General features: G+C 44.0%; 1 protein-coding gene across 4 annotated transcripts in view; it reads left to right on the top strand.

Annotated features, from left to right (window-relative positions):
• The first annotated feature begins 288 nt into the window (after positions 1 to 288).
• GRAP2 (GRB2 related adaptor protein 2) overlaps positions 289 to 12,896 on the top strand; it is a 48,660-nt gene continuing 36,052 nt past the window's right edge. The window contains exons 1-3 of one of the 4 annotated variants that reach the window (XM_065580754.1): positions 289 to 989; positions 8,679 to 8,750; positions 11,885 to 11,952. The gene's annotated coding sequence lies outside the window, so the exon portion shown is untranslated. Of the gene's footprint in view, positions 990 to 8,512; positions 8,600 to 8,678; positions 8,751 to 11,884; positions 11,953 to 12,896 lie in introns of those variants that run through there. The other 3 variants (XM_065580762.1, XM_065580740.1, XM_065580744.1) reach the window with 3 other exon arrangements.

Raw genomic sequence — 12,896 nt, 5'->3', positions numbered from 1 at the left:
TATTAGTCTAGCATGATCCAAACCTGCACTAATAACAAATTTAATTATATTATTGTAACCATTATTTAGTTGCTTAATAACACATAAGAACAGCCATACTGGGTCAGACCAATGGTCCATCTAGCCCAGTATCCTGTCTTCCGACAGTGGTCAATGCCAGGTGCTTCAGAGGGAATGAACAGAACAGGTAATCATCAAATGATCCATCCCGTGTCGCCCTTCCCAACTTCTGGCAAACGGAGGCTAGGAGCACTTCGAAGCATGGTTTTGCATCCCTGCCCATCCTGGCTAATAGCCATTGATGGGCCTATCCTCCATGAACTTCTTAACCAAAGCCTTTGTTATGCCATCTCAGGACTAGATAATGTTTTCAACTACAGGCTGTAGTTCCTTCAGCATTTGCCTCTGAGTCACAGTACACTTGGCATACTACTGAGGGTCTATCTATGCAGCAGTTGGAAGTGTACTTCCTAGAGCGGGTAGACAGCCATGCATTAGCTCTGCTCAAGCTCGCACGCTAAAAATAGCTGTGAGGCTGTGGGCTAGCTGCCCAAGCACAATCCTGAATGACCCCATGGGTACATGCTCAGATGGCTAGCCTGAGTTGCCACAGCCACACTACTGTTTTTAGCACAATAATGTGACAGTCAGGCCCTACGGCTGCAAGAGGGTCCTGGAAGGCTGATATATTAGCTCAGAATGTTAAAGGCCCTTTTCCCTACAAGCTGAGAAGGGGTTACCTCAGGTCAATTAGGGACACCTGAATCCAATTAAGTGCTGCCTGAGGCCTTTAAAAACCCCTCCTCTGGGGAGAGAGAGACAAGCTACTGTCAGGCTGCTGGAAGCAGGGAAACAAGGTCTTCCAGGCTGAGAGGCTGTGTTTCTTCCCATAGGAGAACAGCCAAACCCAAGTGCCTGCTGGGGGAAGGACTGACACCCCAGGGCAAGCAACAGGATGATACCCTGCCCCAGCGAGGAGGCAGGGAAAGGTATCCCATTTTGTTTTGTGTTTACGAGACTGTTTGCTTTCTGTTTGGTGAAGGATCACTCCTTAGGCTCACCCTGGCACCTACCCTGAAAACACAGCCAAAGAAGCACAGAAGGGGGAAGGCAAACACTGCCCAGAGTGGGGCCCGCCATTGCCAGAGGGAGAAGTGCTAAGTCTTTCGAGACGAAGGAGGTGCCTTGCCACAATAGCTTGAGCAGAACTAGCATGTGTCTGTCTACTGACACTGGGAAGCACTCTCTCAACTGCTATGTAGACATACCCTTCATGCCTTAAGAGGCACCACACTGAGCAGACATATCAGTTACACTACAGTCGTATTAATATTCTTATCTTCTGAGGTTTGTAGCTACATCGATGCTACCTCACTCACAGTCTTCTCCCCTTAGGTTTCCATATACTGTCAAGAGAATTTCTATGTGAAGTAGTACACCCTCATGGTCTAGACAGTATTTGGACCTGCCATGAGGGCAGGGGACTGGACTTGATGACCTCTCGAGGTCCCTTCCAGTCCTTGAATATCTACAATCTAACCTATTTCAATATATATTTTATAGGCAGGCATTACGGTATACTGTTGCTTATCCTCATCTCACCATTTTTCAGAAATGGCAACTGCATGTAAATCTTCTCGCAATGCCAAGCACTCCACCTCACCCATATTTGCATTTAAACTTCTTTCAACAGTGCATAGGCACATGGGTTGAAATTCCGGCCTCTTCAACCTCAATGGGGCTGGGATTTCACCCTTTCTTTTTATTTGTGAGAGGTGGGAGCACTTTTATGTATCCTTTTTTTCTGCTAACATGGTAAATTGCTCCTCCATATCCCCTTCCTGACTTTTCCTTCAGTGCAGCCATAATTACTTGCTATATTTCCCCCAGCAATTAGTTTAAATAATCCCCCCAAAAACCTTCTTAATTTTAATTGACAGGCCTTGGCAAGCTACATTTACCTTGATCCTTTCCAGCTTCATCTATGTAATGAAAGTCCTTTAATGTCTGAATGTTAAAGAGCCCCTCTCGACAATGCTGAATGACTTTCTTTGATCCATTCTTGATGAGATAATCCAAGAGTGTGAGGGATTTATACACATGCCTCCAGTTCTTTCCCTGGTCATTCATCCTGTGCCATATCATGTTCATAATCTCCAAAAGAGAAACTGTATTGTATGTCAGGTCACTGATCTCTAACATTAGTGAACTAGAGGGACCCCATGGGTCATTAGAGGTTGCTTCCCTGACTTTGATCTCAGAATCAGAATAATTTTTCACAAAGTTCTTCATGTGCCTCCTGAGTGCCATGGAGATGACAGGTTGTTGTTCAGTTGATAAAGTTGGTAAGAGATGCCTGTGCTGCTGTCCCTGCTTAAGTGTTTTTAGTCTCCACCTCAGCAAACCACAATGACTCTGCAAATAAAACAATACAAGGAATAGATGTAATTGTTATCAACTCAAAATTTTGGAGGAAGAGGGGAAGGCTGATATAATTCTCAGTTTCTTAACAATATGAGCCAGCCAACATTGGGAGCACTATGGCCTTGGCTACACTCGCGGATTCACAGCGAGTGTAGTCGCGCCGCCAGCGCTGCGAGAGCTCTCCGAGGGGAATAGCTTGCAGCGCTGCGAGTGAGCGTGCAGCGCTGCAGGCGCTGATTACACTGGCGCTTTACAGCGCTGCACTCGCTGCGCTCAGGGGTGGTGTTTTTTCACACCCCTGAGCGCAGCAAGTGCAGCGCTGTGAATTGCCAGCGTAGCCAAGGCCTATGATTGCAATCATAGGGCATTACCTAAGGCATTACCTTCTCGCCCTACCTAGCCCAAAAGGAAGACCCATCTTACTTTTCCTTAGCCAGAAGTATGGCAACTATGATTAATGGCCACAAGGGTGAGAATACAGTGAGAGGGATACTTAGGTTCTCCTTAGGAAAGACTGCAGTAGGGCAACAAACTGGAAGAAAGGTGACCTGGGTTCTACTAATGGCCTTGTCATTAATTTGCTGACCTTGGGCGAGTCACTTAACCTCTCTGTACTTCAGTTTACTCATCTGTATAAGTGTTAAATATAGTTATTAGTGATCATTATTTATTATTAGGTGTTTATCAAGAATACTAAAGTCACGGGAGGTGGAAGAAAGGATAGAATATTTCACTATCCAGCAAGTTTAATTAAATCCAGACCATACCTTCCATGGTTAAACCAGCGCTCCAGGTCGCCTGTATGGTGCTCCTGTAGTTAGTACTTTGCGCACACATACAAGAGACCCAAGTTCAAATGCCAGATTCAGACTTGGGCCTGCAGAAGCTAAATTATACTGACGGGGCAGTGTATGCGTGCAGGGAGGAAAAAAGAAAGGGTCTCATGTCACTCTGCAGCGACCCTTCTCTCTTCTGCTCCTCTAAATAGGAGAGGGAGGGTAGAGGAAGGAAGAACAGGGTTCCATTTGCCTGAGGACTGCCCTGCTAAACTGAATAGAGTTTCTCTACTGATCATCTTGGGTCTGTCAGCTTTCACAGCTGGCATACGCAACAGGGGGGTGCATTTTAGTTGATGCAGTGATAGCATGAAAAGGGAACAGAGCCTCCAAACAATTTAAACAAAGCCTGTGAATTGACAATTCACAGCTTTATGAGATGAACCCATCCCCCTCCCTTCTTTTCATTAGTTAGCATGAGGGTGGGTAGGTCTCTGCAGTTCCCGACTGAGTCACCAGCAAAGGCTGTCATGAGCATGTATCAAATTGATTTCAAGCCCTGACAAGTGCCCAGCCTCAATGAGGGAGACAATCTGTAATCAGATTTTATGTGCACAAAAGGCAAAATATTAAAATTCATAACAAATGTGTTTGTTTTCCATCTTGCTTCCCCCCCATCCACTAACACCGTTGTCCAGTCTGACCTCTATCTATTTTGATTCATTCAATGTTTGATTTTTAACACAAGGATAGGGACAGGCATGAATTTGAAGCAAAACACCAAAATGTTACCTTTTCAATTTTTAAAATAAAGAAGATAATTAACCTTTTTATCAAAGTATGCACAGCTTCAAGTAAGTTGAATAGAAAATATATTGGTTTAATTAAGATATTGTAGAAAGCGATAGCTGAAAATGCTGGGAACCTGGAGAGAAAAAAGAATCTTTCTGAGGAGGGTGCTACATAGTTTACAACTCCCTGCCTCTCTTTCTTGTTTGCACTTCAAATGGAGTCAATTTTTATCTGTCTCACTCCTGCAGAGAGAAAACTGATTTTATAATGTTTCAATGAAGCTATTAAATTTCAGTCATAGCAGGATTTCTCTTTTGCCTTTGTGTCTTTCTTTGTTTTGGTGCACTGATGCACTGTGACAGTGGTTATATAGCAGCACATATTGATCTGTTTTTTACAAGTTGATTAGATAACTCTATTAGAATCATAACCTGCTGGAGTGGAACACTTAGCACCCAGTGCCTTTGTCCTCCTGGACTGGGTCCCCACTCATCTTGATTTCCGTGGGGTTGATCTGATTATCGGCGTGGTGTTCTATGACTTCCAAGCTAGGCATGCAGATTATTTTTTTTTAAGTGAATTTACTGATAGTGAAAGGTTTAAGAGTGACAGCTTGAAGTCTTCTATTCACAGAACAGGAACATCATGGGCAGCATTAGTACAAACCTAACGCTCACATTAAATGTCGAGAAATATATCAGGGATGCAAAAATCAATGCAATGTTGGGTCACGGCATCACAGTACAATGTTTGGGGGCAACAATACATAGGACTCCTAGGTCTACATAATAAATATTATACTTTTTAAAATACATAGAATTACTTATTTACTCAACACCCTGGGTCATCTCTTAAAGAATAGTGTACCTGATTAAAACTATGTAACAATTATTTATTCATAATTAAACCCAGATCATTAACCTAAAATATATTCCTGCTAAAAATAGAAAACTTGATATGCACAATTTCATTTAAATAACATTAAAGCTAAACTATAAAGCCAGGAAATTAATAGCTAAGGACCAGGAACTGGATGTAGCTATGATTTTGTTTTTCTGTCTTTTGTTGTTGTTGCCAGTTCATATCATAAACATAATGCTATGTAAAAAACTACCTCATAGTTAGTCTTTTGTGCTACTAATCGAAAAATCAATATTTGGTTCTCGCATCCTGTCTCTCAGTCCCTGAGCCAGCCATCTCTGTGGTTAGTGTGTCTGTGCCACCACATGAATGAGACAGATTGATTTTGTCCCGATCTGCCAGATTGCTCCCAAACTCAGCAATGGCTGGGAGTCCTAAGAGAACCGCACTTTAACCCCTGTTGGCATCTGGGAGGTTAGGCTGAATGTGGCTCTGCAATAATCTATTTGGCCAAGCTATGAGCAGTGGTGATGAGCCCTGAAAAGGGATTCCCATTTAGAAACTAGACCTGAAGCACAAGTGTGACAGTGAGTGCATGAAATCCAGAAATCTGGGGATCCCACCTCAGGAACTTTTATGATTTTATTTCAGTTTCATCAAATAATGATTTTTTGGCTTATGGTCTACAAAAAATGTACAAGTTTTAAATCCTGCTATCAAGCCAACCTCTCACTAGCAGGGAGAAACTTCTCCTTATGTCAGATTATTCCATAAGTGCCTGCTGCAGGGTTTCTCTCACCTTCCTCTGGCACTGAAAAAGCTGGTACTAACTGCTGCCAGAGACAAGGTACTGGGCTAGGTTGACCATGGGTCTGATTATTCACTATGGCAGAAAGATCTTGGAGGCACTGTGGCTAGTTCTCTGAAAACCCACTCAATGTGCAGCGGCTGTCAAAAAAGTGAACAGAATGTTGGGAATCATTAAGAAAGGGGATAGATAATAAGACAGAAAATACCATATTGCCCCTATATAAATCCATGGTACACCCACATCTTGAATACTGTGTGCATATCTGGTCGCTCCATCTCAGAAATGATATATCGGAATTGGAAAAGGTTCAGAAAAGGGCAACAAAAATTATTAGGGGTATGGAACAGCTTCTGTATGAGGAGCGATTAATAAGACTTGGACTTTTCAGCTTGGAAAGGAGAGGATATGATAGAGGTCTATAAAATCATGACTGGTGTGGAGAAAGTAAATAAGGAAGTGTTATTTACTTCTCATAACAAAAGAACTAGGGTTCACCAAATGTAATTAATAGGCAGCAGGTTTAAAACAAACAAAAGAGAGTATTTTTTCACACCATGCACAGTCAACCTGTGGAACTCCTTGCCAGAGGATGTTGTGAAGGCCAAGACTACAACAGGGTTTAAAAAAAAAACCCTAGATAAATTCATGGAGAATAGGTCCATCAATGGCTATTAGCCAGAATGGGCAAGGATGGTGTCCTAAGCCTCTGTTTGCCAGAAGCTTGGAATGGGCGACAGGGATGGATCACCTGATGATTACCTGTTCTGTTCATTCCTTCTGGGGCACCTGGCATTGGCCATTGTTGGAAAACAGGATACTGGGCTAGGTGGACCTTTGGGTCTGACCCAGTATGGCCATTCCTACGTTCTGAGGTAGGTTCCATACCTGCCTGTAGTAATGGTGGTTTCCAGACACGTCAGCAGGTGTCTTGCCTGGAAGTTCAGTGAGACCTAGCTTTGGGTCCATTAAACCTGCCATTTAAGGCAGCCCATAGTTGACAGGACACCCCCACTTCAGGCAGATGGGTGTTACGACAGGTGACCGCTCAGCTGGAGCTGTGCCTGGCCTTGTGTGGTAGGAAAGTTGAGGGATGGGAAGGGAGGTATTGGGGGGGGGGGGGCTCTCCACTCCAGAAACAACCCCTGGGAGGGGCAGGTCCTCACAATCCTAAATCTGGCCCCGCTCCCTGAGGAGCATAAGGTTAGACCTGCCAGTCCTCTACCATCAGTGGCTGCTCCTGGTAACATGGCCCACTGAGGGGGTGGCTGTGAAGGCAGGTGACATCCAGGAGAGGGCAGCCACGGGGGGCTCCTGAACAGGGGATGCCCCCGCCTGTCCCCAACACACACAACTGCAGGTAAAAACAGGGCACGGCACGCGACTCTCTCTGGCCCTGGAGACGCCCCAGCAGGGGCAAGACAAGCTTTAAACAGGGAGAGGCCCCACCCCGCTCTCATTAACGAGTGGGGTTAACTGGCTGAGGGCAGCGGGGTTCGTGGGCACACACAGGCCCAAGCAGAGGCTTCATACTGCTGGGCTCGCACCCCACCTTCATTACCTGAGGAAAACTGAGCAGTAGCGACCGGTAGGCATCGTTTTCCCACTTAAAATTCAAACTGCCATCAATAAGCTGCAAAGGCCCGCCTCTCCCTGTCCTCCTCCAATCAGAATGCTCGTACCCACTGTTCTCCCCTCATCTTGCATTCAAACAGCTGTCAATCACCTTCCAAGCCCCACCCCTTCTTCACATCCAATCAGAATTCTAGCTACTCCTCTGCCTTACCAGCCCTGGGAATCCTGCTGAAAGGAGCAGGGAAAGCTCTGCCACATTTTGTAATGGTGGGGTGGGGAGGGGAACATTTGACTGACAGACCTTCAACCTCTGCTAGGCTCCACCCCTTAATTTCAGCAATCAGTAGATTTTCAAGTCTCCCTAATACAAGAGGAAAGCTTCCCCCTGCCTTTTTTATGGTTTTAGTTTTAGTTTTACAATTTTTATACTTTTTTTTAATCCATAAACATTTCAGAGTCTAAACAAAAGTGAAATTCAAAGGTGCGGAGAAGTCGTAGCACCAACTTTGGACCGTCACCACTGCTGCCTCCTCCAGATCTCAATCCCCTCCTCCAGATCTCAAAGTTAACACAATAACCCCTCCCCCAGTGCCTGAACTGATGCATTGATAAATGAATTAACGTGTTTTCCCAACTAGACCGCCACTTACGGGAAATGAGAGCTTTGCACCCCCTTGCACGCAGCCAAAACACACATCCCAAGTCACACTCATTTCAGAGGTTGCTAAAATCTTGGTCTATAGTGCTGCTGCTTTTCCACCCACCTATCCCTCTCACAGTGGTGTGCCCCCTTTGCCTCAGAGCTGCCTGTGAGTTCTCTCACTCTCTCAACAGAGGCGCGCGCACACACACACACACACACACACACACACACTGGTATCAAGTCAAAGGGGGAGTTTTGGTGGTAGACATACCCACAGATTAGACGTTGGTGACACTGTAGCTATCACATTGCCATGTTGTTGACTTGAATGAGAGGTGATCAGGCTAAATTTTAATAGCCCCACGTGGTTCAAAAAGGAGACTCGGGACCTGTCAGTCCTAAATTCAAACCCAAAGCAGTAAGTAGGTCTTGGGGTGCACAGGAGAATGCATTAAATGCAACTAGAGCACAGACCTGCAGTAGCATTCACTAAAACTCCTATGATATCAGTTTAGTACTGGCAGTGAAAAAACAAAACCATACTAAGCTAACTAAGCTCCACGCCCAGGGCTGTGAGCTGTCGTGTCTGCTAGTTCCTGCGTGGTTTGTGGTTTGCACATGACTACCTGATTGGCTGAACTTCATGGTGAAGAGAGGAGGGTGCACGGGGTGAAAGGTTTGTTGTATGGTCCTGAATGGCTCCAAAAGCATCGACCCTTGGTAAGCGCTTAATCTGAAGACAAGAACCGGCTGGCTTTATGAAGTGCAGACTGTTCAATATCATTTTATTTCATCTTAGATTCTGCAAGTCTGGAATATAACAACCAGAAGCAAAGCAAAGACTCCTTCTCAGCCTTCCCTACTCTCAAAGGTATGTGACTATTACAACATTTGCTTTCAGTTCTTTAACAACAAATGGTGCCAGTTCAAGTGAGGCTGGGACCCTTTGCCACATTATGCAACTGACACCCCAGCAGTAAGGCCCAAGATTCAGTTTGTTTACGCATCTGCCACACTTGCATCAAACTTCTAACCCTGCCAGTTTGGGGAGGGATGGGAATGTGTCCAGAACTGGTGTGTGTATTTGTTGAGAGTGTTGGAAGAATAGGGGCAGGAGATTTCCTTTAAATCAGAAGGGGAAAAAAACTTCACTGTCTTTCAGTCAGGGCTGTGATAAAAGGGAAAACATTCAGATTCCCCAGGGGCTTAAAGTTATCTTGATAGCACTCAGTCAGCCCAAAGCAGCTATTCTCTACAAAATACTCCACTGGAGCATCCCAGCTGGGATAGGACCCTCCATGAGCTAGATGCCCCCTGCAGCCAGAGTTTTGGCACTATTGTCTGAACTGCCCCCACAAATAGAACATCCATACTTTGTAATATCCTATGTGACATGAGCTGGGGAACTCCAACTCCTACATAACAGAACCGCCATCATCATTGACAATAAGGGCCATCTCCGCAAAGAAGCCAAGGTGTGAATGGGCCATTAAAATTCCCCCCAACTTCTCGTTCCTGGTTCATTAGTCAATAATTGTAAAGCATTTTGGAGATTCAAAGTGCTGTAATTGCTACATGCTGTATTTATTAAGAGGCACTGTCCCTTCAGGGCAGGGTTGAGGCACATGGTGATGGTAGTGTATGAGGAAAAAGTTCACACTGCTTTGCCCATGTGGCATGCCCATTCTGGGAACACCTGGAGGACTTCAGTATCCAAACTTTAATCCAGCATCTCTCATCAGAAGAAAAATTAATTAAAAAAAAAATTCCAAACCGTCTTTCAGCACCAACGGCGGGAACAATTTTGTTATTTACATTTGTCTGGAAAAGAACATTTCCCTACTGGCCAGGTTGCTGGTAAATGAATGGTGTGGGGTACAGACGAAATGGATCACGGGCTAGGTGTGGGGAAAGCACGTTCCTTATTATTTCAATGTAGGTCCAGGGAAGCAAAGCTCGTCCCTGGCCCTCTAACGCAGACCTGAGGTTTTCATTTACACTGACTTTAATTTGCATTTCTACCTTTCTTAAATCCAGCCTTGGCAATCACACCAGGTAAGGGAATTTAGGTAGGTTTGTGGGTGCAGAACAGAACTCTTGTGTCCTAGTGCTAGCCACTGTGTGTTACTAGAGAGACAAGGTGGGTGAGGTAATACCTTTTATTGGACCAACTTCTCTTGCTCTTCTTCAGGTCTGTGTAAGCTTGAAAGCTTGTCTCTCTCACCAACAGAAGTTGGTCCTATAAAAGATATTACCTCACCCACCATGTCTCTCTAATACCCTGGCACCAACAGAGCTAAAACAACCCTCCATACAACTATGTGTTACTATCATTTGTGTAAGTAGCAGAACAGGAAAGATTTGGACGGGAAGGCTAGGTGGACTATAGCACCTCTAAATCGAATAGTATTTTATCTAGATGCTCTCTACTCCTTAAAATGATTCAGTTTGAGGGATGTTCCTATGCAAGATAAAAATTGTCCCTCGCTCTGCCAATTCAAAGTTTTGAATATCTCCCAGTAGCCAGTGCCTCAGCTGCTCATCTCAGTTGTCCATCTTGCTGTTTTATTGCTTCTCTCTTTTCAGACAGTAAGAATGTCTTTCCCCCCAGCCAGCTGCTTTGTCTTGTTTTGTTACACTTTTAGTTGGAGGCAGTGTCTTCTGACTCTATTGTTATTTCTGGGCAGAATGAAAATAATTCTCCATCCCTTCTTCCCATTTCTTTCCTGTATAATGCTCCTATCCTTGAATTTTTCTGCTGGTTTAGATGTGTGTGATTCATGTCCAAATATTGATTTCCCTTATCTACCCTCATATTCCATCTCTGATGTACATAGTCACTGGAAATTTGGCACTGTTTGGGTTACTGTGGCTAATGTGTTGCCATTCACATAGTAGTATTAGCTACTGTTGATCCTTCCAGATATTTGGGATTTTTTTTAACTGTGTTAAGACTACAGTCCTCCTCTCCCATTTTTCCTTCTCTCCAGGCCTTGTTTGTGGTTTAAAAGAAACCTAACTTGGCAGTCCACTTTCAGCTGATTAAAATGGTATGAAGCGTATAATCATCCTCATTTGCCTGACTGGAGGATCGTGCATGGCCGCAGACACAGTCCAATCAATTTTTGTGCAGCCCCACAAATCCCATGCTTTCTTTCAGAATCTTTAATTTTGCAGCACACTTGAGAGCTATAGAAAGGAGACTTCTTTGCTCATTCAACTTAATTTTTCGTCAGTCCTAGTAAGCGTGCATTTCCATTACCATTACCCCTTAGTTCCAGTGGAGGCTATATTATAATAACCTTTTGTACTCACTGTGTATGCTTTTTATTCTAAAATCTCCAAGTGCTTTACAAAGGTGGGTAAATATTAATACCCCCATTGGACAGATGAGGAAACTGAGGCACACAGCAGTGAAATGGCTTGTCTAAGGACATGCGGTAGCCAGGCTGAGAAGAGAACGCAGTACCTTGACTCCTGATCTTGTTCTTTAACAACTAGACAATACTGCCTTATTTTACATTTTATATTGGAACTTTCATTTCAAATATTTTTTAAAAATGTATTAGGCATACATACAAATACAGATAGAATCTGCAGTGACAGTAGCTAGGCTAAACATCACAAGGGCTATTCCCCTCATAATTCAGGGCATAAACTGATCCCCCATGATATAGCTCGAGGAACATTCCAGTGTTTGATGCCTTCTTTAAATATTTCTGACTTTGGGGTCACTGATGGAGATGGGTTATCGGGCTAGATGGACCAACGTCTGTTCTGGTACAGCTATTGCTGTGTTCTCATTACAGCAGATGGGTAGCTGGGAGCGGGATGCATATTTTTGTTATGGCTCTAGCCCAGCTCCTTGTCTCTGAAGCAGAGTCACTGTAAACACTGTTTCTAGAAGGATGTTAAAAATAAATGAGCGAGAGAGAATGATTTTGAAAGAGTCTGATTTTTGGGGGGAAGGGGGATAAACTTTTTTTTTTTTTAATTATTCTGCAGAGTAGAGGCCCATGCTGTGCACCACGTAACTACTGTCTAACTAGAGGCAGTTAACTTCCGAGGAACAGGTTTGTTAAGAATGGCAAAATTATGAGGGTATTGACCTATGAAGGTTAACTCTAAGAAATGTTATGTGATGAGAGGAAATGACCATAATGCCTAAAGTCCAAACTGAAAACCTGGTTTCACTCTCTTAGGGCTGTATAGATGTGTCTCCCCCGCACCTTGCGCCCCAGTGTCTTGGGCCTCTCGGCCGCACAATGAACCCCCTGCAGCCCTGCTGTCAGCACTGCCCCAACCCTACCTCCCATAACTGTAAAAATAAAAATGGGGGGGGGGTATTTAAAATTGTCAAAATTAGAAAAAAATAAAAATCAAATTCTGCTAAGCCTAATAATAATCACTAGAGAAGCCATTTTGAGCTGGAGGATTCCCTCTGTCTCCACACTGTTGAAGAGCTTTTATAGTTTTATGCACTTTCCCAAGACTTATGGGGACATTTGGAGAGGTACCATAGTGGTAACCAAAGTTTTAGCTCTTTTAGGTACATTGTGAGTTCATCAGGTAGGATCTGGTCAGTCCTTGAATGAGGAAAGATCCAAGGAAACCCCAGCATTTCAGGAAACAGTGTTAATGATTTTGTGTAGTTGGCACATTTTCCTCCAAGTCACTACTGGACTGATTGCCCAAGCATCTTTCCTTCAAATGAGGGATAGAACTGAAGGTCACCCTATTATTATCAAATATCCCTTAGCCCTGTACATAAGAATTAAAGTGTTAATCTGTTTTCCTGGACAGATTTCAATTTAAATAATTACATTCTGGGTATCTAAATTTTAGTTTTATATGGGCATTTGTTACTTCTGCTGTGTGCTGCTAAAGAGCTGCTGTGTTCCACCCCAGGTAAAATGATATGTGCACAGAGGGGAAAAGAGGTCCCATGCAGGGTGCAACTAATGGTCTGCCAGTCACTTGCAGCCTCAGAGCGGGTGTTTTGAGGTGGAGGTAGTGG

This window comes from Chrysemys picta, chromosome 1 (genome assembly GCF_011386835.1).
Source record: "Chrysemys picta bellii isolate R12L10 chromosome 1, ASM1138683v2, whole genome shotgun sequence".
NCBI classification, from domain to species: domain Eukaryota; kingdom Metazoa; phylum Chordata; order Testudines; family Emydidae; genus Chrysemys; species Chrysemys picta.
This window is presented reverse-complemented; position numbering and strand designations above follow the sequence as displayed.